Here is a 24,413-nt window from a genome sequence, read left to right as displayed (position 1 = left end):
ACTGAACTAAGTCAATGTTTCTGAGACTCTGCTGCTTGCCTATGCCTCATGGAAAACTGTCTTCATCAAACTCAAATTCATATGTATTAAAACAGATTAGCCTAATTTTGTTCTGTTGTTAACATATTTTCCAGTCCAAAGAAAAATTTCTTTGTCCAAAGGATAAACCAAGGACAGAGTGCTGCTCTGTAACTTGCAGTCATTCCAATCCCTACTTATGTCAATTTGAAATAGCTTCATATTTCAGTGAATTATGCAGGCCATTATTAAACTGATACACTGATGAGGGTGTGGGGTGGACCTGAGCACTACTGATAATTGTCATCATGATTTCAGCATGGTTTTACTCACTGTGAGCTAGTGCATGCAGGCAGGGCCTAGGGGAGTCAGCATGGGTCAGGAAACATTCCCCAAAGGAAGCCTGGGGGAAGCTGTCCTGCAGAAAGGTGGCTGAGTTAGTTGCCATCAGGCCAGGGCACAATCTCTGATCCATTTGGCCAACAAATATAGACACAGCTTTAGTAGCTGCACAGACAATTACTACATCTTTGCAAAAACTGATGCTGTCCAGCAAATAGAAAACTGTTAATGTGAGAGTTAACCAAAATGAAGGGCTAATTTTGATGAACATATTTTTGGTATGGAGAGGAAGCAATCAAAGTGAAGGGTGACCATACATACTATCACTTGTTGCTCAGCTGCCCACTGTGGAGAGCAATCCCTCTGCTGATACCTCCAGGCAGGGTTTCTAGGAGGGTTTTGAGCATGAGGACATGCAAAGGATTCATCATCCCTCCCCTTCCAAAGTTCCTATTATTCATCTACTAGGTGATAGCTCAGATTTCTGTGTAAAATCCAGGGTGCACAAGGCTTTCAGCTGCTCTGGCTGACAGGTCTAGGAAGCATTTCAGTATTCCACAGTGTGAGATCTTGCTCTTTGGCAAGGGGGAGTGGGTACAGTGTCTGTTACTTCAAATGCTGGAAGGAGGAGGATGTCTTTGAGAGGGACAGAGGGGCACCACCCTGTATTGCTGTGCTGATCTGCTCCCCATCACATCCAGGAGTGGATCTCACATTTTCTACAAGAGGGGTGCACATGTTCCCACCACCCTGTAGAAGGACATCTTTGTGGTGGTGAGTTCTGAGAAAACACTGAGGGCAGTGGTAAATGACCCTTGTCATGCCGTTCCTCCTAGCTTCCTCTTCCAGGTCTCAAGCCTGTCCAGCACAGTGCCCATCCGTGCCTGTTTGCTGGATGACTCACAGATATTCCCTGTGCTTTGTGTAAGGCCCACCTAGATCCTTCTAAACTCACCTTGGCCAACTGTGAATGAGGTAAGCACTGAAGTGTGAATAGATATCAGGAAACTGCGTAAGGGGAAGGCAAGGAATGACTTAGATATCTCTGTTGGGATACTCTTGGAGTAACTACTGTTTTTACTGTTTTTTGAACTCATGTGGTGCTATTAGTATGGCCTGTGAATGGTGCAATACCCTGATGATTCCTTTGGGGCATTCGGCTGGCTCTCCCCTCCTGGGCTTTCCTTTTGCATGCTGAAAGGAGGGTTGCTGTCTCTGTGAGGCCCAGGCTGGCTCCACAGTGTTCTTCAGACATCTGTTGACATGGTGTTAACAGCACTTGTCGTCAGGCCTGGGTCCACAGGCCAGGCTGCTAATGAGGAAACTGCCTTACAGCCTCAAGAGTGGGATTTTAATAAGTGTGATGTGGAGAGTATACACATGCCCTGGAGTGTTGTGTGAATATTTTGGGTTGCATGTGAGAGTACAAGGTCTTCTGGGTTAATGTTGGAGGATGGTGACAGATGGAGACAGCTAAACACAGTATGGCCTCATCCATGCTGCTCCTTGGTGGAAGCTAACCTCAGGATGAACCCAAGCTTCCTGCTGAAGAGATGTAAGGGGAATAGTCCAAGCCACTATGAAAGAGGATGCAGAGCAGACATAAAGGGCTGAATGCTCAAGCTTGCACCCTCAGCCTTTTTGATTTCACAGGATATGGATATGCACAGTCAGTCCTCCCTGAAATTCTGCCTTGCCTTGGTAGGAAACATAATTCTATTGATTAAATAAATTACAGTACTATTTCTATCAGACTAGAAACACAATCTTAAAACAATTTAATTTAAAAAGTCTTTCTATGTTGCCTATGATCCACCTCTGTGTACTGACACAAGAGGGTGTCTGAATTTCAAAGCTGGCGTTGTTTGACTCACATCCTGGTGAACCACAGTCCCTATCACTGCTGTATACCATGTTCTGATTGCTGTTTTGCAAAGACATTAATGAGTTTCCCAGATCAAAGCCGGCTCTTTCTCAGCATAGTTTAACATATATAAACAAAATCTGTTGCAGTAACTGTGAAATCATTTGCATTCATAATTATAGTGGTTTTTCTCATAAATTGCAATCATGTCCAAGAAAACATATAAAAATAGAAATACATTACTTATGCTTTATTGTTCAAAATGGGCTTCTGTTTTATGAAGCTGCAATGATAAAAAAAAGACATTTACTCAAAACAAGAAACCTGGAATATCATACTGTGGCAAGGTGGTGACAGATCAAAATCAAGAATAGTGCAGTTATCTCTTAGAAAGGAGCTAGAACCTTTGAAATCACTATCACTGTAGCATTAAAAGCCCCCAAATAAAAACAACACCATGCCATGTAGACATGAGATGACATTATTCTAACTGAGGGCCTCAACTGAACCAAAACACTTGAATTTTTTATAAGGTTTTACATTTTTGATGAAAATATCTTAGTAAGGAACTGTTAGTAGATTCAAAAATATGTCTGTCAGATAGATATTCAGGCCTGTAGTGTTGTGAAAGCTCTTGGAAGTGATGGCGAATGTGCAGTTGATCAAAAGTCTCAGCCGATTTAAAATGCTCAGTAAAATCCAATTAAGCAAAGCAGGGACTAAGGAATCAAAATGTCTACTCTTTCCATCCAAGCACCTGCATATCTTTAGGAATTTAAATTATTACTGGCATATGTAGTCCATATAGGAAGTAATGAAATATTTTTCCTTCCAAGAATTATAAATTACATTTAAATCCCATTTACTCAGAGTATTTGAGACAGAGACGTTGTATTCAGATAACAATGTTGGAACTGGTCAGCTGGAGTAATGGAGGAAGGAATTAGATTCTTGGGTCTCTTATTATAAAAAACAGATTCTGCCACTGTTACTCTCATAAAGTCATAGCTCTGTCCTGAGTATCTCACACCATTTTGGCAGTTTCACTGCTGATGGAGAATAGCATTATCTGACGTGGATACAGATAACAATATTTGTCTAATAGAAAATGTTTCAGTATTCTGCATTAGATAGATTGTAGGAAAACTTCTGACAGGGGTATCCTGCTTAAGCTGTCCCCTGTAATGGATGATTTGGCTGCAATAAGAAATGACAGGCTTTTCCTATCTTAAGACTAAACAAAAAGGCCTTCTGGAATTTGAGAGGAGATTTTTAATGTCCTAAGAATTTCTTTCTGTAGGTTCTGGTTTTAGCAAGAATTAGAAAAAATAAGTGTTGAAATGTAATAAATAAGGCTACTCTCTTGAGCTTTCCAAAACACTTTGCTGACCCAAGAGGCAGGTCAGAAAAATATTGAATCCTGAGAGTGCTTCTCTGAACCACACATTTTGAGGGGCAATGGGTCACGGATGGAATCTCTAAAATAAGAATCCAAAGTTCAAGCTCTTGGTGTCAGTTTAGTATAATTTCATGAGGAGTCCATAACTCCAGTGCAGTATAAATGATGTTGTTAAAAAGCTCATGAATACAGAGGCAATTAAAACAGGATTCTCAAACCAGTCCATTGTGATAAGTGTGGTGATAATCCAAAGCTAGGGAAAAGTGAAGGGTCATTTACTGTGCCAAGCTCAACACATTTGGGCTCTGTTGGAGTAGTTGGGGAAGCCAATTTTGAAGCTGAGAGCTGTTTGTTTTAAAAGCCTTGCTACTGCCTCCTATTTGTTTAAATCTAGAGCTCTAACATTATACTGTCAGAAATTGCTTTGAGACTTCACTTGGCAGGAGATGTTTTTTCAAGAAGATAGGACCCAGGTCATTTAACAGTAATTCAGTGTAGGGGCCAGTTTCAATAGGAGAGAGCCATTCCTTTGAAGGGGAGGAAAACAGAACTTTTGCCAGAGAAGCTATCTAGTATGTGCTCAGTGGCTCCTGTTGCCAGCCAGGCAAGCAGCTGGTTTCAGCACGCACTATTGTTTCCAGTTGGTCCTCGTCTGTAGCCCCATATAGAGCACATCACAATAATTAAGTCTAGAATTTAAAAAGGCATGGATTGGCGGTGGCACTGTCCAAAGCCAAGAAGAAATGTGATAGATGTCTAACTGAAGCAGATACGAAAATCGGTCTTGGACCCTCAAAGCCACCTGCAATTTCAAATAGCAATAGGAATCCAAACACATTCCAGGTCAAAATCCTCTCAAATGGGAAGAGGAAAAAAAGGTAAGATTACACCTATTTTCGCTTACACGATAGCCCCTCCTCCATCTTGTCCAAATGAAGCTTCTGTCGGCTTGCCCTTATCTAAGTATCAATCTCTGCCAGGCACAGGCAAAGCAAAGATGCTGCACCATCTGGGTTTGATGAAAATGAGGCATAGAGCAGCGTGTCACCTGCATCTTGAAAGCACAACAGCCCAAACTGTGTTATTATCTCTCTCAGCATCACATAGAGGAGGTGCACTAAAGTATAGCCTGGCAGGACCTGTGTGAAAGTGTTCTTTGGGCAGATGAGCAATTGATCAAAATCACTTTCTTTCATCTCCTGGGGCCCAAACCTGTTTCAGTTGAAGCCTAAAGCAGTTTTGCAGTTGAGTTCAGTGGGAACTGGAGTTGACGTTTGGAGAGGAAAGAACAAAATCACTCAAGTGAGTGATAGCATAAAAGCTGTGCTGTTTATCACAACCAAGGGCCATGGGTATCAAACACCACTGATCTAAGAAATTACAACAGACATTTAAGATTTTGTCCACTCCTAAGGAGAAACCACCAATCAGTGAGACAAGAACAGCCTCTGTACTATTCGCCTGACGCAAATGGACCTGAAAAAAAGTTGAAGGACATATTATGGTTCCCAACTGGTTTATTTATCCTCATCTTCCTTCTTGAAGATCCACAGAAAGGAGATTGTGGAACAATATAATAGCAACAGAATTGCAAGGACAGAGACATGCATTGTTTAAGACAACTAATGCTTATATAGTCTTGCAAAAATGCTATCTTAAGGTCTTATGAGAAATCAGGAATATCTAATCTAATGCATTTGTGCTCAACTCAGTTCCAAAATCCAGGTTGCAAAATTAAGTTGTTCCTCAAACTTCCAAGCTGCTGCTTAAACTGGCTGACATATTGCCAGAGAAGAAGTCACATTTATCTATTGCAGTCCCAGTGTGACCACAGGCGGATACACTGCCTGTCTTGGAGAGCACTGAGGGTGAAGGGTTCATTTGTCCATCTCCTTTCCCCCAGGTAATCAATTACAGTGAAGTAGATTGGCTTGGCTTCCTCTGTAGGGTCACCTTTATTCTTCTGAATGGAAACCCAGCTTTCACTATCCTTCAGTGTCTGCACAGCTTAAAAGCATTATGTATTTAACCTAGACTGACACTCAAAATGTGTATAAAATGAGTGATAGATACATACAGCATGAAGGTGAAAGGAAGAAATAGGTGCTTGTAACCACATTTCCTCAGTTCTTACATTTTTGTTAACCACAGCATGCAAGGTGTGCAGATGTCCTGCTGGAGTGAACACACATGTACTGCAGATCATGCTTTGCATCAGTCTGCACGTGTGTCCTCTGAATGAGATAAAAGGTTTGCTTCTCAGCAACCTGGCTTACCGGCTCACATGGGTTGAAAGGAAATCTTTGTGGTATTTTAATCCTAGCAATTTTCTGGAAATTTGTGAGGGGAAAAAAAGACTCAGATTAAAAACTTAAGCTCTTATACTAGTTAAGAAAACCCAGCATTCTAACATGATTAACATTAATAAGTAGCGATTTTAAAAGTGGCAGAAATGGCTAAGCCACAGTGGAACTGCATTTTAGGATTTTTAAGATAATAATTTGAGTATTAAACTGTGAAAAATTGGTCTGTACCAAGAAGGAAGCAGCAGATTTGATAGCTAATGCAGAACATGAAGAGAAGAAGACAAAATCCTTTTCAGATGCGATAATTTAATGTAATAATGATGTGGAGACATACATGAAAAGTACATACCAAACACCTATGACAGAAATGGCTATTTCAGAAAACAAGTAATTTTCTGTAGCTCTTTCATCATATGGAGAAATAAAATTAGAGATAAAGTACTCAAAGAATGAAAGAGAAAAGGATACTTTAACTCATGCTAGTATGTCTTTTTAATTTAAACACAATTTTATGATAAGCACTACTTCTTTGCAGCTGTAATGGTATTTAAAGAAGAGTATGCACATTAGCTTTTATGGTGTCATCATGACCTGTAAGTATTCAAATGAAGAAAACATCCTAGTTTTGTAATTGTAGAAAGCAAAATCATTTAATAGCTTGTGGAGAGTAAAAATCATTATGTCTGGTATACCAGGTAGCAGAAAGTTCAGGGTGTTATCTTCCTTGCGTTGTCATTCTTGTATTTTATATAAATATTTTCAAAACTTTTTTAAAATTTATTTTTAAATTCAGTAAATACCTGGGATTGTAAGAAATAACACTAAGAAATGAAATTTGTTTTTCACAAAATCATCCACTTTTGTGTTGGTGCAATTTTTATGATGAGATATGTTTCTTATGATTTTAGGCTTAGCTGCGCAGGCTGTACTCAATATACTTACATTAAGATTTTGATGACACAAAAGTTCACAGTTCATTTTGCCTAAAGCATTCTTTCTCTATTGAGATTTCAGTGAAGAACAGTGACATGTGACCAGAATAACCAAGTAATGACCAACCCCCTAAGTTATCAGAAAGATAAAAAGGATTAAAGTGGCACTTTGAAATATAGTTCAGAGTGTGGAACATACCGAAGAAAACATTTTTGAAGAGAAAAAAGAGTTTATAAACTACATAGAGATTAGCAAAGTGCTGTTAAAAGAGGTGGTTGAAAGGTGAGCTCAGTCCTGTCAAGAAAGGAAATAAACAGAGAAAAACAAGTCTTTCATAATTTGAAAACCTATATATGATCCATGCATACTTACAGTTTGTATAAATTAAGCATGTAGTTCTATAACATTGATGGAGAAATGCATCATACAAATTAGAAGCATTTTCTAGCCAAAAAACATTTTAAGGAAGATAACAGACCTCCTATCCTTTTCCTCTCACTGGAGTAAAATAAATTATGTCTGGCTGGAGTCTACAAGTAGTGAAAAAAATATGATGAAATCAATTCCTCCAAATTGTAATGCTTGCATAGATGCTTTTTGTATTTTTTTCTAGTAGTAGGTATATAAAATGCCTTTCCTTGAAATGTTCAGTCGCATGAAAGGTATGTGGTTGTTTCCAAAGGATTTAAATGTCTTACTGATGGGACTAGGCTGCAGGTGCCCTCCATATACTGGGATCTAAAGAGGACAATTTTGAGTGAGGCAGGTGTAGGGGGAATTAAAAGGAATATTTTGAATCATTGTTCTTGCAATTACATGGTCAGCATGCATATAGATATAATTACTTCTATCTGTGCATAATTTTCTCTTTTGAAATTGCCTAGAGCAGAAAAAGAAAAGAAATTGTTTGGGATGAACAAATCTAGTATTTCTGCCTATTTTCCCCTCGATAACCCTGTTTTGTAGGTGGGTTGAAAGCACACCAAGTGCACTGGCAATACTGACATCCACACCACATGACGTTCACAACAAATGTGGGTGGCAGGTTACTAGAAACAGTTCCTATAAAAACCTGTTGAATAGCAGTCTACTCAGAAATTAAAGACCTGAAATCTGAGCATGGGGAAAACACCATCTTTCCATATTTGAACTAGTCCCAGAGCTAGAGGTGAGGATTTGGGCTGAAAACCATGGTAAGAGCTGTGAATTTGAGATGCTCTGACCTCCAACAGCACAGGATAGGAGCCGTCTCTGTGGTGGCATTCTGCAGGTGTAGTGCACCTCTGGTGCTGAGCAGTGTCAGAAGGAGATCAACTCAGTGACCAGCAAAGTGATCAGGGTTCCCATTTCTAATGTACTCAAAGCATAATGAACAGCAAGTTCTTCCTTCCAGCCCCAAATACTGGAAATCCCTGTCTTTTACAAACAGAAATAATGAATTAGTTATGACAGGCTTGCCATAAGATGTCTCTGACAGCAGTTACTGAGATCAGTTCTACTTTGTCTCTGAGTATGCCTTAACTTTTAAAAATCAGATTTCTATAACTGTGTTTACTTCACTGACCACATTTACGTTCTACATACATGAAGTATATCTTGGGAGAAACATTCACAAAACAGTGAGAATTAGGTCTGAACTTCCATGAATTATACTTAATTCTGGTAGTGCCTGTTTTCTCTTCCACAGCAATTTTAGTTCAAGCAGTTTTACGTTAATTTTTAAGAATTTATGATGACAAAAATGAAAAAAAAAATAAAACCAAGCACACTCACATAAAAAAGGTCATAGTAGTATCCATGTTATAAAAAAAAAATAAATTAGGGTGACCTGCATATCAATTATTTTTGCCACTATAATTTTGAATTGTAATGATCAAATATATGCAATGAATTTCTCACAGATGAGTTGCATAGCAAAAATTATTTGACAAATAACTCAAAACAATGGTTACCTTTTCATAGACAATGCACAGACATAAAAGAAAAGGCAAAATTAGTCAAATAAATTATGCATTGCAAATCAACATCTCAGCTTTTATGATATTCCACCCCTTTACTGTAGCTCTGTCTTTCACCATATGGAGAAATAAAATGCATTTCTAATTTGTTTTCTAATAAGTACTAATTAGTTCAGGCCTTTGAGATCCTTAAGGAAATAAAGTGTGTCCTTGTAGCCTTCCAAATAAAGCTATAAAGCTGCAGCTGGTACAGTCCCACATTGCTCTTCCTTCCATCTTCCAAGAAAAAACTGAAATCATCCCTTATTTAGATTTTAATGTGAGATTAATTTAAAATCAAATTGACTACAAGTAGCAGCAGTCATTTAGTCAATGAGCAATGTATGGAAGCTACTCCTTTGTGGTAACGTAAAAGAAGATCTGAAGGAAAACACACAGAAAATGTTAATGTAGAAAGAAGCAAATGATTTTGAACTGCTTTTGTCAGATGCATTATTAGCAGGCATAGTTTAATGGGGAAAGCCCATTTTGCTGTGCAAGTGTCTGCTCCCTGTGCAGAGCCACTCTGAAGCAGTGAGTGATGTGTGGGGCATTGGGAGCACCTCCCAGGAGCCATGCCTGGAGTGACCTGTGCATTCCTGGAGTCCATCTCCCTTGACCCACTGGAGAATTTCATCATGTATCCTTCAGCAAGCGCCCAACTAAATTTTGTTATAAACCTGAATCTTTCTTTAAACCATGGACACTTTTGTAAGGAATTATAATGTACTTGGATACTTCAACTTTTCCTCTTCTTCCAGTACTGGACTGCTTTCTGGGGTATGTACTCTGGTGGATTTTTAGGGGCTTATCATGTCGTACTGAAAATCTCTGCAAATGTACTCATAGTGTGTGAGAAGGAAAAAAGGAAGTGTTTTATCACATCCACTACTTCTCTGCCTCCTTCAGCCAACTTTTTGGGGTCTCCACCTTGTGAGGCGAAAAGCAGAAAAAAGGCGAAAAAGTTGAAAAAACATTTTGTGATTTTTGCCTACTCCACTCTGTGTTGTTTTCTAATGCCTGTTCTGATTCACATGATCTCTCCGGCTATTCCCTCCAAAGTTTTGTTTGTTTCTTACTTAAATGTTTCCTAAAAAGCTCTTTTTGATCCAGGGAAAAATAACTGCTTGTTAATCCGTTGTACATGTGTAGAGAAAGGTTATTTCACCTTTTAGAAGATTTTAAGCTTTTAATTTTTTTTTTCCCCAGCATTAATTTGGAAAACAAAACAAAACTTGATGTGAAAACAAATCCACTTCTGCTGAAACTTTGATTTTTTTACAAGTCAGCATGTTCTGAGGCAAAAATACTTCCCTGACACTTCTGTGACCTTAGGAAGGGTGGCTGTGTTGGTGGGGTCCTGGGCGAGCACTCGCCATGGCACGAAGCAGTGCTCAGTAACTGCCAGGGTGGTGGCACCAGTGTGCTGGTCCCTGGGGCACCAGCTGCTCTGCTCTCCCATCCCTGCTGGCAAACTGGGCTCTGAAGCCACAGCAGGCTCTGCTCCACTCAGCTGAGCATTGAGCACGTGCTGAACAGAAGCATGTGAGTCATCCTGCTGACATGAACTTGAGCTGATGAACAGCAAGTAGGGGAAAAGAAATAACAAATAGTTTTCTTCATGCATGAAGCCCTTTGGTTGTGCAGGGATGCTGTTATCTGTGTGAGTAATACCATATCCAGCAATGTTTGTCTGAATGCCTGAGGAGAAATGGGAAAAGGGCAGGGTACTGATACCACAGAATTGTAGCTCTTGGAAATTTTACAGTTAAGGTCATTGACAAATATTTTTGTTATTTGGTCATCTCTTGTAAGGACCATCAATTACATTTTCTGGCATGCCTAATTTCTTTGACTTTACATTCCAAACAGGTCTAAGCCAAATTTATACTTCCACCTTCCTAGTATTATAAATGCACTTAGTTGTTCTTTGGTGGCACTAAACCTTTCTAGGTGCAGCCCCAAGAGCATTGGGGAGACTGTGACATGGACATCCAGTGTTTGTCAGCCTGGACACCCTCAGCAAGAAATAAACCCTTGGTCATCTAATTAATAACCTTAAGTATTACCACTTTTTATTTGTTAGAAGATTATTTGCCACCATTTCTGAAAATATGCATGTCTTCCTTTGCTGAGACCCTCATTCCATGCTCCAAAGGAAGCTTAGATGGCTAAATATCTGCTTCTACAGATATTATTGAGTTTTGCAGGAAGTAAAATTTGAATATGTCACAAATATGAAACAAATGTCTGTAGGCACATAGGAAGCTTTGAAAAAAAATAAATCCCTAAGAAATTCTGGCTGCTCTTGAGTTAGGTAGTGACCAGGGAAAAGGAATTTGGAGTAGCATTTAGTGTTAAGGCTACTCAAGCCCCATTGTGTATACCTACATCATTTGCTGTATCTAGCCTGTGGGGATGCACTAAATTTCATTTTACAGTCACTTTTGTTTTCCTCTTCTCTTTCTGAGGATGATAGTTTTTAAAAAGAACACGGGATGTCATAACTGGTTTTGGTACATGGGATCTTAAAGGGATAGACTGTGATGTGAATTCCTAAAAACTGGTTATGATCCAAGTTCATGTTCTTTGCTTGTTTTTCATTTTTGCTGGTACCTATTTGGCTTCTAGCTGATATGTTACTTTTTCTGCTCATTTCCATAAATAAAACGTTCTTTCTCTGCCATGTTGCTGTTCCCCCTGATTATTTCCTGCTGTGGCCTTGGTGTAATAGTGTTTCTTCTTTTACTTAAAACAGCATGCAATTGCATTTTGAGTTAAGTTAATGGGGGATGGAAAGGATGTAGCCAAATCTCTGCTGGACTCCCTGAGTCTCACCACAGCATCTCTACAAAACCTTTCTATGGGCCTGGCTCAGTTTTGCTGCTGCTTTCTGTTGGCTTTGTTTATTACCGACCAGTGTAGAACGTTTTGTATGTCACTTGCTATTTAATGAAATACCCTGCAGTAAGTTGGATTTCTAGTATTAGCTTCCAGGAAACCAGTAAGAGTCCAGTTATTGTTACTGCTATTAGGGGTGTATTGGTTCTTTGCCATCATTAAAAGAATGAAGTATTACATCTGCCAGGCTTGCATTACAAAGCAGCTTCATAAAGCTCAATGTGAGCTTTATTATCTGTTGGACTTCCCATAATGTCTAGCATACAATACAGTGCACCTATTTAGCAAAAAGGTTCCCTCTGCAATTGAACCTTCTCTTAGAAATAGAAAAGGATTTTCAGGCTGTGAGTCTGCAGGTAGTAATTTTAATAGCCGCTAATGTGAATTAATAATTCTAATAGCCTCATTTCTGATGCATTATCAGAATACTGGAGAGTGGGTTGCCATGGCTGCTATATTTTATCACTCACAGCTGTGTAAACTCTTTTAGGCCAGCCTTTTTTCTTTTTCTTTTTCTTTTTTTTTTTTTTTTTTTTGGTCTAAGAAACCATTCATGTGACTTCTTACTTTTAGAGCCCTCATTCAACATGGACTAACACGGCTCCTAGGAAAGTGTTTTATTCCCCTCTGGGAGACTGAGCCATATTATTATCAGCTTAGAAAAAAATCACTATCCAGGGAAATGTTCAAGGTAAAACCAGTTGTCATCATGCTGGCATATTTATCATTAGGAATGCATGGTCTCCCCAATACTCCTCAAGAAATTCAGTTGTGCAGTGAAATAACCAGTGAGAGAGAGAATATATTCTCCATTTCCCAGGATGCAGACAGCTCCAAAAAATACAACACATTCCTTGATTTGCAAAACTGTTATATGTGGATAAATTTGCCTGGATATAAATTTTGCATTCATCTAATAGCAGGACAAATATTTAATTATATGAATAACCTCATTCCTGCTTGGCAAAGCACTTGAGCATATGGAACTTAAGTCCTTGCTTAAAGTAAGCCCTTAATTGCTGTTTGTATCAGTTGCTCATCTAAGGTAAAAAAGTGAAAGCTTAGGAGGCACAGCACTCAGTTCACAGGCCTTTTTATCTCTGACATTTTATTTATCAAAATAAAATTATTTCCGTGCCATTTGTGGGCAGCTCAGTGGTAGCGTTGATTTAGGGAGCATCTTAATCATGTTGGCTGGCATCACCAGCCCATTCATATTTATAAATCTCTTGAAAGCAATGCTGCAAACTCTCATGTCAAGGACACCCAACCAAATTTGTACGATAGCTATACTTCAATGTACTTCAACAGTCTAACCTGTTAATGGATGGACTTTAGAGTGGAGATTTGCATCTGGTAATGAGACAAACTTTCAGTTCCTTATCTGAAGAACATCCAGATCTCTGCAGTCAGCAAAACATCTCCAAATCTTACAGCAACAGACTTTATAGAGATAACGATGGTATTTTCCAGAAGGGTAAGAGTGGTCTTTCTCACAGAATTCTGGCACTGCTATTTCTGGCTCTGGACTTCAGAACAGAAAGGGAGGGGAAATTTTAAAAATGCAATTCACTCTTTAAAATAATCCCCTTGTTTCTGTTTTGGTTCTACAAATAGGCACAGGGAGAGGAAGGGACTCACTCTCCTATGCTTTCTATACACCCAAACCTACTTACCTCAGGATTTTTAGTGAGCAGTTTTCAGGCAAATCTCTTTTCCTGTGCTGCAATTCCTGCTTATCTGAGGGTGGGATGAGTTCTTAGAAACCTCTCTGAGGCACTGCTATTTTGGGGCAGTGGAAGAAGACCTTTCTCTACAGCTCAGGGCTCTGTTATGCCGACTGCACTGCCCTTAGTCAATACTCCAGTTTGCTTCCAGCCTCTCTGGTCTCATTTACAGCATATTCACCTTCACATGATGATTCATTTGCTTTCACAGTTGTTAAGAGTCACCTCAGGTTTTGTATGCACAGTTATTGTACATTTTGTACCCTTAAAACCCTCAAAGGATGACCATGGCAAAGAAGGGATTAAAAATGTTTGATGGATGACACCCTTCCTCTTCACAGAAAGCATTTTGTCTACTTTATATTAAGAGAGTCAGACAAAATTACATCTCTAAATGTCCCAGACAATGCCCTTTGTTACCATGAATCACACCAGCTACATAAGGCAGGCAGCACAGCACGAAAACAGATCCTCACGACACATCTGAGCAACTGTGCCTCCACTCACTTGGACTCCAAAAGACTATTTAATGCAGTATAGATATAATGTACAAAAGACATGCACATACATACAGTTAATTTGAAATATAAACTAATATAAGCATACTCTATTTTTTAACTATGGAAAAATTCTTCAGGTTTTTATTTTCTTGACTCATTCTGCTTCTTGAAAAAGAGTTGATAACTGAATCTTTTTAGATTATAAAAAATGATCTTTTATAGCAAATATAGATGCCCACACACTGTCCCTCAAGAAATAAGTATATAATCGGATTAGAAGATATTTCAGATTTGGACAACTCTAATTAAATTACTTCTAACTTTTTCTGGCCTCTGTGGATCAATCTCTTCTTGACCTTCACAGTCTGTCAATATAAGCAAAAGCAAAGCAAAAAAAGTCTTCTATCTGAAAAAAAGGATGCTTTTTTCTTATTAAAAAAAAGCCTCTAGTTTTCTGGATTTCTTTGGAACTTGACCTCATCATGCTTAACTTTAGCTTAAAAGACCCACACCTACTTTTTTTTACATTGACTTTATTCCATGGTACAATCTCTGTGTAAAGAAATTTCTCGTGCAATCTGGTTTTCTTTTGCATACATCATTTACCATCTTTCAAGGTAAGGAATTTAAATGTATGCTGATACCTTTATCATCTTGACAGTTTAAGGACAAAAGTTCTGTCCAACGTGATGAAGAAAATGACTTTTTCCCTTAAATGTATAAAGTAGAAGACATTTTCTTTAAATCCCTTAGAAGATTAAATGACACATAATATTTTGCATAACATTTAGGAAATCTTTTACTTGAGAAGCCCAGAGTACATGTCTTTGAGGTCCTATTCTGATCCTTTGCATCTACATAGCGTAATGGTAATCTGATCGTGCATCTCCTCACTTGCCACAGTAATGAATGAGGACATACTCTGCTGGAATTCTGTCCTTTTGATGTAAATGATGTGCCTCAAGAGTAGCCAATTTAAGGGGTCTGGAGGTAGGACTGCATATTTAGTTCCTTGGCTCCTGCTGTGACTATGTGTGCTTAAATTTTTCAATTTTAGCATTTATATAGAAACAAAAGTAAATTAAAAGTTTTTTAAAATTAACTTTATTTTATGCATTTAATTTAATTACAGTGATGCCAGTATGCATTAAAGTGAATGTTGCTGCTATGAAACCACACAGCCAGAATCAAAACAATTCTTAGCCAACAATGTACAACCACTATATCAAATTTAATCTTGGAGTAAGCACAAGCCATCTCAATTAGAGATGTGACATTCTGCCTGTCTCACGGCTAATTTTTTCCCACCAATTTTTGTGCAATGTAATGAGTGTATCTGGAAGAAAAATGCATTCTTATGCCTTTATCCCGTATATAGAAATGATTAATCACAGTCTTCTTCTCTGTTAGTGCTGAGGATAGTGCATTGGCCTTGGATGACCCTGGTTCAGAAGGATGTGACCCATCTTCCAAAGTTGAGTAGTGTTCATTTTGTTGCATTTAAGAATGTACAAAATATTCTTTTGGACTGATAAAAAAATATTCAAGGTTCTGTGAAGTTTCGAAACTTCACTGAAAATGAAAGCTACTTTTTTGGTAAAAAACAAAAAGACATTTGTAAACATATTTCTCTTTTTTACTGCTCTGAAAGATGAAGTTTGACTGTAAAAATGAGATTTTCCACTGAAGTTCAGAGTCAGAACATTTATTATTTATTTTTTTCCTACATTTGTAACTTGTTGGAGAAAAAATCTTTAGTTGCTAGGAGAAATGTTACTGTCTTTCCTTCACAAAATGAAAAATGGCAAATAAGGCAAACTTGAGGTTTGTCTTTTGCAACAGAGACTTCACAAAGACATATAACTTGGAAAAATAAAAGATAAATAAATCATTCCTTCACTTCTCTTGTTCACACTTTTCTTCTTCCCTAAATGCTAGTCTACATTTAGCTGTAGACTAGCTGTCTTCTTTCTCCAAATATTTTTTCTTCTTTTCTAATCTCTTCTTTCTCACTAGGCAACTGAAAACATCTTTACTTGTTGCCCTGAGGGAATGCAGCCATTTCACATAAAATTACCCAGGGACTCTCCAGATGGAATGCAAGGGACATTTCCTGAAATACCAGGTGAACACCTTCTCTGCTGGTGATCTGAGAAAAGAGTCAGTTCCTGATCAGTTCCAAAACTCATCCAGGTACAGTATGATGGATATTGGGTTCATGAAGCCTCAGATGCCTTCCAAACCACTTACTCCTTAAACTTCTCTCTTCCTTTTTCTCTTAAATGATCACTATTATTGTAAAATCTAACTACACACCTTCACCACCCTTCTGCTGTCTGCACCATGACTAATGAGGAACAATTCCCCATGAAGCTTCTGTTCTTCCTAATTTTAATCTAAGCAGGGTTAACAAAAGGAGATTTCAGCAGTGACCATAATGACTGCTGAATTAACCCCCATGGGCCAATTGGTTGCAGCACAACTTTGCAGCCCATGTGGGCTGGGGTTCTCCTGCAAGCTGTCTCTTGGGCAGCCCTGCTAACAAGGCACATAGCAGCCTGGGAATGTCACCAAATGCCTTTTCCTTTGTTTCAAAAACCCAATTGGTAAAGTATTCTCCATAAAATAATAGTAAACAGTGATGTGGGAGTAGTGGGGAAAATCCGCTATAAAACTTCCATTAGTTAATGAAAGTGGCTGTCACAATCATGTGAAAAGTTCAAGGAGACAATCTTGTTAAACAGCCATTTTGCATAGAGAAATTTATCTTGCTATAGACCTTTTCAAATAACTTTGAGGTTTCCCAGAACAATTTATGAATGCTGAGCTTTGAAAGAAGGAAGATCAATTCAGCCACAAAATAAAGTTGGCTAGCAATGGACATTTGGTCCCAGCTCAGACACTCTATGTTCATTTATAACATACTTCTATACAGCTCAGTAGGGATTTTTCTCTGCTGAAGAGCCCCACAAGCTTCAACTTCATTTTGTTTTGGAAGTTGTTTTAAAACATCTCTGCAATCACATTAAATGCTCAAGCATCAACACAGAGTTGCTAACACTGATGACAAATGACTCTTAAATGAATAGCACCAAGGCTGATGGCCTCACCATCACTGTGTTTTCATTGGTATCGCCCTCTGAACCCGTCAAATCTGTCCTTGTCTTGAGGCGACCAGTCTTCTGAGGTTAACATTCTTACTTAGGACCGAAATTCTTGACCTACACAGACACAAAAACTGCAGACTTCAAAGAAGAAGGACAAAAAAACCAGAGTTTTAATCTATTTTTCCAGCCAGTCATCTCCCATGCATCTAAATTTAATTTACTCCTCAAAAGCATCCAGCCAAACCAGCCCAATTCAATTAATAAAATGTTAACCCAAACACCCAAACACAGGTTTTGATTCAGACAGTATTTACCATGTAGTGGGCAAACGTGGCTCTGAAATACAGAGTGAGGGCAACCAGTTCTCTCATGGCAGTTTTTTAATAAACACACCTTCAAACCAGCCCATGTACCTGTTTTAGGTACAGCTTGATTACCCTGTTACACATCTGTACCAGTGGGTATCTGTAATGTCTGTCTGGTCTCTGGTCCCCTCCTCTTCCTGCATTCAAGAGTCTCTGGTACCTGGCTTTCTGGGGGTCCTTGCTGCACTGTCAGGATTGCTTTCTCCTACACTGGTCCTGTTCACATTTCACACAGACATATATAACACCTTTCATTACAGAGATATACTCAGGTAACTGCAGTCCTTTGATTCAGTTGCCTAAACCCTGTGCTCTCAAAGCTGCATTGGCTGGTTATTGCTGTGTGCCTGCTGCTTGGATAGCATTGTGAATGCTTGGGTCTTGCCTCACCAGATACTGACCTCTTGATAATTGTTTGCAAGTAACGTTGCTGTAATATGCAAAAGTTTTCAATAAATGTTTTAATATTATAATGGTACCTAGAAGATTCTCAACCTATTTTGCTAAAAATACAGTAAGTGGACAAAATAAGACATGTAGTAGTTTAGATGCTGTGGAACTGCAAAATATATAATCTTATAAAAATATTGCTATTGTTTCAAATTCTAATGCCCATGTTTTAACATTTTCCTGGATTTATTGAAGGTTCCCTTAACTTTTCTAGAATTCTATTACTAAATAGTTCATTATAGATGTCGGTATAAGGTTTTTTTTCATAATTTCTTCCATCCTTTGGCTCAGTTGGAGTAGTTTCAAATGAGCTTAAAGCCAGTGTGTTATTTTCAATTACAGCAATGGCAAGTGTGAAAGTTTTATTATGCACTTGAAGCCATCTGACTGAGAGCACAGAGCACCAAACATCTTTGGATAAAGTTTGGTTTTCAATTACAAAGTGTGATCTAACTGCCAAGATACCACATGACAAAGTACATCAAGTGAATGCTTTTTCCAGACTGAAAAAGATAACTTTTGCATTGAGTGATTCTTCATGGTGATGGATATTTGCTGTTATTCTCCTGAAGCAAGAGAACAATTGTTGGACATTTCTAAAGCTACTTGATTAGTTCCTTGAAAATGAAAGAATCTTTCTACTAAATTAGTACATGCTTGCACGTACAGATTTCTAGTATTTTCATTATCAGTATATCTCCACAGTTAAAGAATTTATGGCCTCTACCATTGCTTAGTATTTCTTAAGACAAAGGCCTTTAACTTAAACATATTTACTTTAAAATATTCCCAATATTTCACTACAGAAACTGTCTTTGATCACAAATGTAATGTTGTAAAGCTTCATGTAATGGTGTGCAGCCTTCTGAAATAGAATATACTGAAGACAACTTTTTTTCATTTTTACTCTTTTTAAATTTTGGAAAATTTTCTTTTGTAACCATGTTTGCATACCAGATCATCACACAGGCCAGGTAACAATCCAGATAGATTCTTATGCAGTGTATATAACACTTGAAACTAACGAAAAGTAGATGTTGGAAAGAGCATGGGCCCACTTTGTATTGTCATAGAATGTGTAAACTTCCATTTTCTCATATAGGTGCTTTCATAATGTAATTGCCCATCAAAGATGAATGCAAATACATTAGGTAAGCATGTGAAATTTATACTATTTAATGCCCCACTCACTACCCACACAATTCTCAATAAAGTACTTAGGTATCTGTCTTTCCATCACACTCATCTATTTTTTAATCCATTGTCTGCATGGATTTAACCCAAAATATGTTCCAGCTGATAACTCAAAAATTTGTGTTCAAAGGAATATTTAAGTTGTTTTGTGCAAAATGCAAATATTTGAATTTGAAAAACCTTTCAGTTTTCCATGGTGGCTTCAAATATGTAGACTTCTCTCCATGGATTTCACATATGTCTGAGAATAACAATAAAACACTTAATTCTTCTCTTTATTCCTTTCCTGTTTCTTTTTGCCATTGCATACTTTTGCCTGCAGTATCTTTTAGGACCAGGCTAATACTTTCACCCTTTTTGTTGGATACACAGCTGCATCCATTACAGTCTTATCCATGATTCTATTCACCTGTGAAATCTCTTAGACCTCCTTTAGACTTTGATTAGAGAAGGCTACCACCTGAATAATTTTGCACCCCTTCCCCACGCTTATTAACTTGGTAGGATTTTAACTCTCTCATTGTTCTTGTAAAATTTCTTCAGCTCTCCACATAATATCTACAAAATTCTCCAATTTCATGGTTACTGGATTTACTGAGCTTAGTTGTCTCTTCAGCCTGCTTCAGTGCTTCATGTATGGCTAGTGAGAAACCCTCTTTATAAATATTCAACAATGTTCTCAGTAACTAAACCCTGGCTCTGGTACCCAATAATTTATTTTCTTGTGTGTATCCATTGGTGATTTTAATTTGATCTTTATTATGCAGGGTGAAAAAAATGTACCAACAATTTACCAGCACCTTAAATGAACTGTCAAACCTGTCAAGTTCCCTCCCTTAATACACTTTTATCTTTTGGGTTACTTTGCAATTTTGAGTAAGTAAAGCCCACCTAAATTTGTTGGGGCTGGTTGATCAATTAAAGATTGATCTTCACTGTTTAGCCCTGGATATTTCTCCAGTGCTACTACTCAACTTGTACAGTTTTCCTATTTAAGAATCCTATGTTCTTTTTTGGTTTGTTCTAACATGATCACTATCCAATTCTGCTGCAATAGTGACTTGTTAATTTGACCTTGTTTTGAAAATTAATTTGGTGATCACTAGTATTGCTATTTCTTTTTTTTTTAAATGTTTTTATGTCATTAATTTGCATACTCTTGTTAATGAAGAAAGTGTGTGATATTCTTGTGGATTCACACCAAGTTCTATGAAATTTGGGTCATACTAGATATCTCTGTTCAAGTTGTTATTCCTCACTTGTACAGCTGTTACAACATCTATTTTTTATGCTTATGCTTTTAAGTTGGTATTTTAAAAAATGTTTTCAGACTTTCATATTTCCTGGTAACACAGCATGTGATCACATTTCTCCTCTGATTCTGCTTTTTATCTTCCAGCAGAACTTGAAAGTAGCCTGGGCATCACTTAATTTTGGTTTAGCTTTTGCTTCCTCTTACAAGGATTGGTTATTCATTTTTATTATGGTATGTTCCTTTTTCTAGAAACCTCAGCATTACTGCTGCTCAGAGTCCTTTTCTGCTACATTGTCTGCATTCATTTTTTTCTACCTCCTGTTTCAATTCCCATAGTTCACCTTCTGGTCTTTAATTCTAATTATTTTTTAAACTTCTTTTGTTTAATATTCTCCTTTGTTCTACATTGTTGGGCCTCTTTTATCCTTTTTTTTGCCTTGCTGTCTGTGGTTTTATTTTCAGTGTCTTCTACCTCTGGTTCCTTCTCCTGTACACTGTGATGTCCAAATGTCTCATCTTTTGAACACATTGTAACTGAATTTCTCATTTCATATTAACACTTAGACTTTAAGAACTCACAGTACATTTTTTAATGACCCATGGAAAACATCCTCTGTTTGCGTGTTGGGACCCCATTGTGAGATCCATGATTCTAGCTGAGAATTAATTTTCCTGATTCCTACAGATAATACAACAAAGCTTGTAATCATTTCAATCCACAGCTCAATTTTTGCTGCTATGGGTCTGTTACAGAATCTGGTACTGATTCCTGATTCCTGATTTCACAGGATGTGTTAGTAGCTAATGGTGAAGGTGAAAAGGCAAATGTTTCAGTAGGGTACTTGGGCTGTGGGACTGAATTGCAGCTAGGTCACACAAACAAGATAGAGGATGTTTCCTTCCTCATGTCATATTTTCAGTATTGCTTGATTTCCTAGATTGTCTGCATCCTCCATCAATTGCTGCAAGCAGGGTTAAGTCAGGCCCCAAGAGGAGTTGATCAGATCAGTCATGCATATTCAGGCATAATCAGGCATAAACACAGTTATGTTTATGGTAGTAAGGCAGTAATACCCTAGCACTAAACACTACCACAGCATCAAGACAGGAGTTGAGGAGAGGGTCTGAGCCATAATCACACACCTGATTCTGCACACCTGATTCTGAAGTACAGCATAAACACAAAAAATTGGTTTTGTTGCTGCTGTATTGATAAATCTTAAGGATACTCTACCTGTGCTATCCTTAAGGGCATTCACACATCTGTTTTAATCACCATCCTGGTGTCTGTCTGCTGGGTCTCTGGCCCCCTTTTCTTCTTGTAATTCCAAGGTCCTTGCTCCTCAGTTTTGTGGTTCTTTCTGTTGCATACACCCTTATCCTAGAGCCACTGGTAGTTTTCTCTGTCTGACCATGGTGTTACAAAGCACATATGTATGTGCATATGCAATGCTTCCTTGACTTGTCATTGATATCTAATTCTGGTAATGTTATTATTACAGATTTGGATTTGGTTCTTTTCAGGTTGTAACACCCAGAAGAGTAAGCACAGAATATTTACACTAAAAATGAACAGTGTGGAACTGTGACAGATGGGCATTAATCTGTCATCAATTACATCGGACACAGAACAGAACAAAGTTGGGAAGCTGTAAGAAAATATGAACCCTGTCTTTTTTAAAGTAAAAATGAACTGGACACAGACTGAAGCCTCTAATCAGAATAAGTAGGCTGTAAATCCTGATTTTTTAAGGGGAGGATCCTGATGCAGATGTGGGAGGCAGCTCTAAAGAAAAGGCTTTATCTTCGCTCAGAGTCCTGAGACACAGGAGAAAAAATCCAGGATCAAAAATTCCCCATGAAACTGTGAGACTGTTGGTAGCATTTTTAGAGACCTTTTCTGTAACTGCATTTGAAGGGTGAGATAATGGAGGCAGAAAAAATTCATACTAAAGAGCATGACTGGACTTACCAAAAGAATGTGAGGGGACAGTTAACCAATAGCATCTGTACCAGTGGTTATGGTAGTGCTGGGGTGTCTTTGTGGCCAAAACACCAAACATAAATTAAGAAGCTGGACTGTAAGGGACTCTCTGTTCTTGCAGATTTTTTCTCACAGGGCTAATGTTTGCACTGTGTGAGTTGGGTGCAACCATAGTTTATTTTACTTTCCTTTTCCTGTCTCATTCATAGTAAATATTGTATTTCGGTAGTGTTTGAGGCTTGTGAATGTGATAATAGAATTGTCTGTACATATAGACATATAAAACATATAAAAACATATCAAATCTTCCTAAGTGTTTTGAATGATGTTGTGTTTCTATCACTTGCCTAGCACTTGTTGCTCAGAGAGACACAGAGTGAGATCTACCCAGCCTAGGATACTTCACTGTGAGATCTGGGAGCTGGCAGGTGAATGCAGTGGGTCCTGAGCTCAGAGGAGAGCTGAACTTAGCAGGTTATAAAGGGATAAAACTGCATTTTATCACATTTGTAAAACATATGATTCATACCTGCAATTACCTGGATAGATGCTTGCACTGATTTGTCCCATGGATTTGTTTTTTCTTGTATAAATTCAGGACTATCCTTACATTTAACTGATAATTGTTTATAGGCTCACTGTAAAACTCTACCATTTTTGTAGACAGAAGGAACTCCAGGGTAATTATCAGTTCACATAAAAACATAAACAGATGCCCCATAGCAACACATATTTTATTGCTGAGAATGTAGATTTTATAAAAATATCCGGAGACAGGGCTGTGAGTAAGCAAGGCTTGTGTGACTTGCATTCCAGATGCCCTCATGATACGGGCACTGCATCTGATTTTCAACAATACTAAAGTTTCTGCTGAATTTACAGGGAGATTTGGAAACCCGAAGAATCTGACTTTCAGAAACTCGGTCTGCTTCTTTTGTGGATCAAAATGTGGCATCATTTTTACCAGAGGAAAAGCTCTTGTGGGTGAGGCTGTCATTGCTGGGGCATGTTGGGTGCAGCATTTGGAGCGGCGCTGAGCCCCGGCTGGTCACACAGCAGAGAAGCAGAGCTGCTTCCCTCAGGCATGGAACAACACTAATGTAATTATGCAGCTTTTAGGGCTAGAGCTAATATTTCCAGCAGAAATCAGAGCTGTGTTATACCAGATTGGCCAGTACTAACCCAAGGATCTCTTTGTCAGAGAGGACAAAGTCTTTTTTGATGGATGCAGGATATCTTGTTTGTGCCAACACCTGATGCTAAGCAATTATGTTACTGACATCGATGCTATCAGCAGATATCACTGCAAGTGTTAAACATAGGACAGAAATCTCTCTTTTTTAATAAAAAAACAGGATTAGATTGAAACTAACTCCATTATATGATTTGACAGGTAAGATGGGAGGCGTATTGCTAGGACTGAGTCAGTAAGAACTAACTTTGCAGTATTATCTGTGCAAGAAGGGTACCTATTTACCTGTTAAAATTATCATCAGAGACAGAGGGAAGGAACAAATCCCTGATGGGTAGAATACCTTTCTGAAAATACTAGTTCTGTTGTTTTGTTTTTTTTTTTTTTTGTCATGAGTGTATCCTCATACAACTTGATCCACTGAAAAGTATAAAGGAACATTTCCCATGAGTAACACAGTAAAACAGAGACATATAGCACAGGTTAGCACAGCTAATTTTAGAGTCATCAAACTGAACAAAGTCTCTTTACGAAGCTTGAACTATCAAACTAATTTTGTTGTTGGCTTTGTACCATCATATCCCAATGATTAATTTATTTCTGGGGGATTCTTTTCAGATACTGTCTGAGATATTTTGTGCAATGCTTCCACTGCACCACGAAGGGTTTGCCAGGTCAAGCAACACATACATTTTCCTGTCAAACAAAGAGATGTGTCCATCTGTTCAACCTTTAAAGGCATACTCTGTCTGATCTTTACCTGACTAATACTTGAGGCCTTGGAAACATTTTGGAGATAAGGAGTTAAATAAGAAGTGGACTGTTTTTTCACCAGGACCTCACAGTCTGAACAGGCCTTCTGCTTCAGGTCACTTCTAT

The 24,413-nt window shown here is 38.1% G+C and overlaps 1 long non-coding RNA gene across 1 annotated transcript; it reads left to right on the top strand.

Moving 5' to 3' along the window:
- Window positions 1–19,015: 19,015 nt before the first annotated feature.
- On the top strand, window positions 19,016–22,449 carry LOC139591367 (uncharacterized). Its single transcript, XR_011679622.1, has 3 exons — window positions 19,016–19,060; window positions 20,506–20,589; window positions 21,883–22,449. It is a non-coding gene; the product is annotated as an uncharacterized lncRNA (long non-coding RNA).
- The last annotated feature ends 1,964 nt before the right edge of the window (window positions 22,450–24,413 follow it).

The sequence above is a fragment of the Agelaius tricolor genome, unplaced genomic scaffold (genome assembly GCF_023055355.1).
Source record: "Agelaius tricolor isolate 1412-34295 unplaced genomic scaffold, bAgeTri1.0.p SCAF_6, whole genome shotgun sequence".
NCBI classification, from domain to species: Eukaryota; Metazoa; Chordata; class Aves; order Passeriformes; family Icteridae; genus Agelaius; species Agelaius tricolor.
This window is presented reverse-complemented; position numbering and strand designations above follow the sequence as displayed.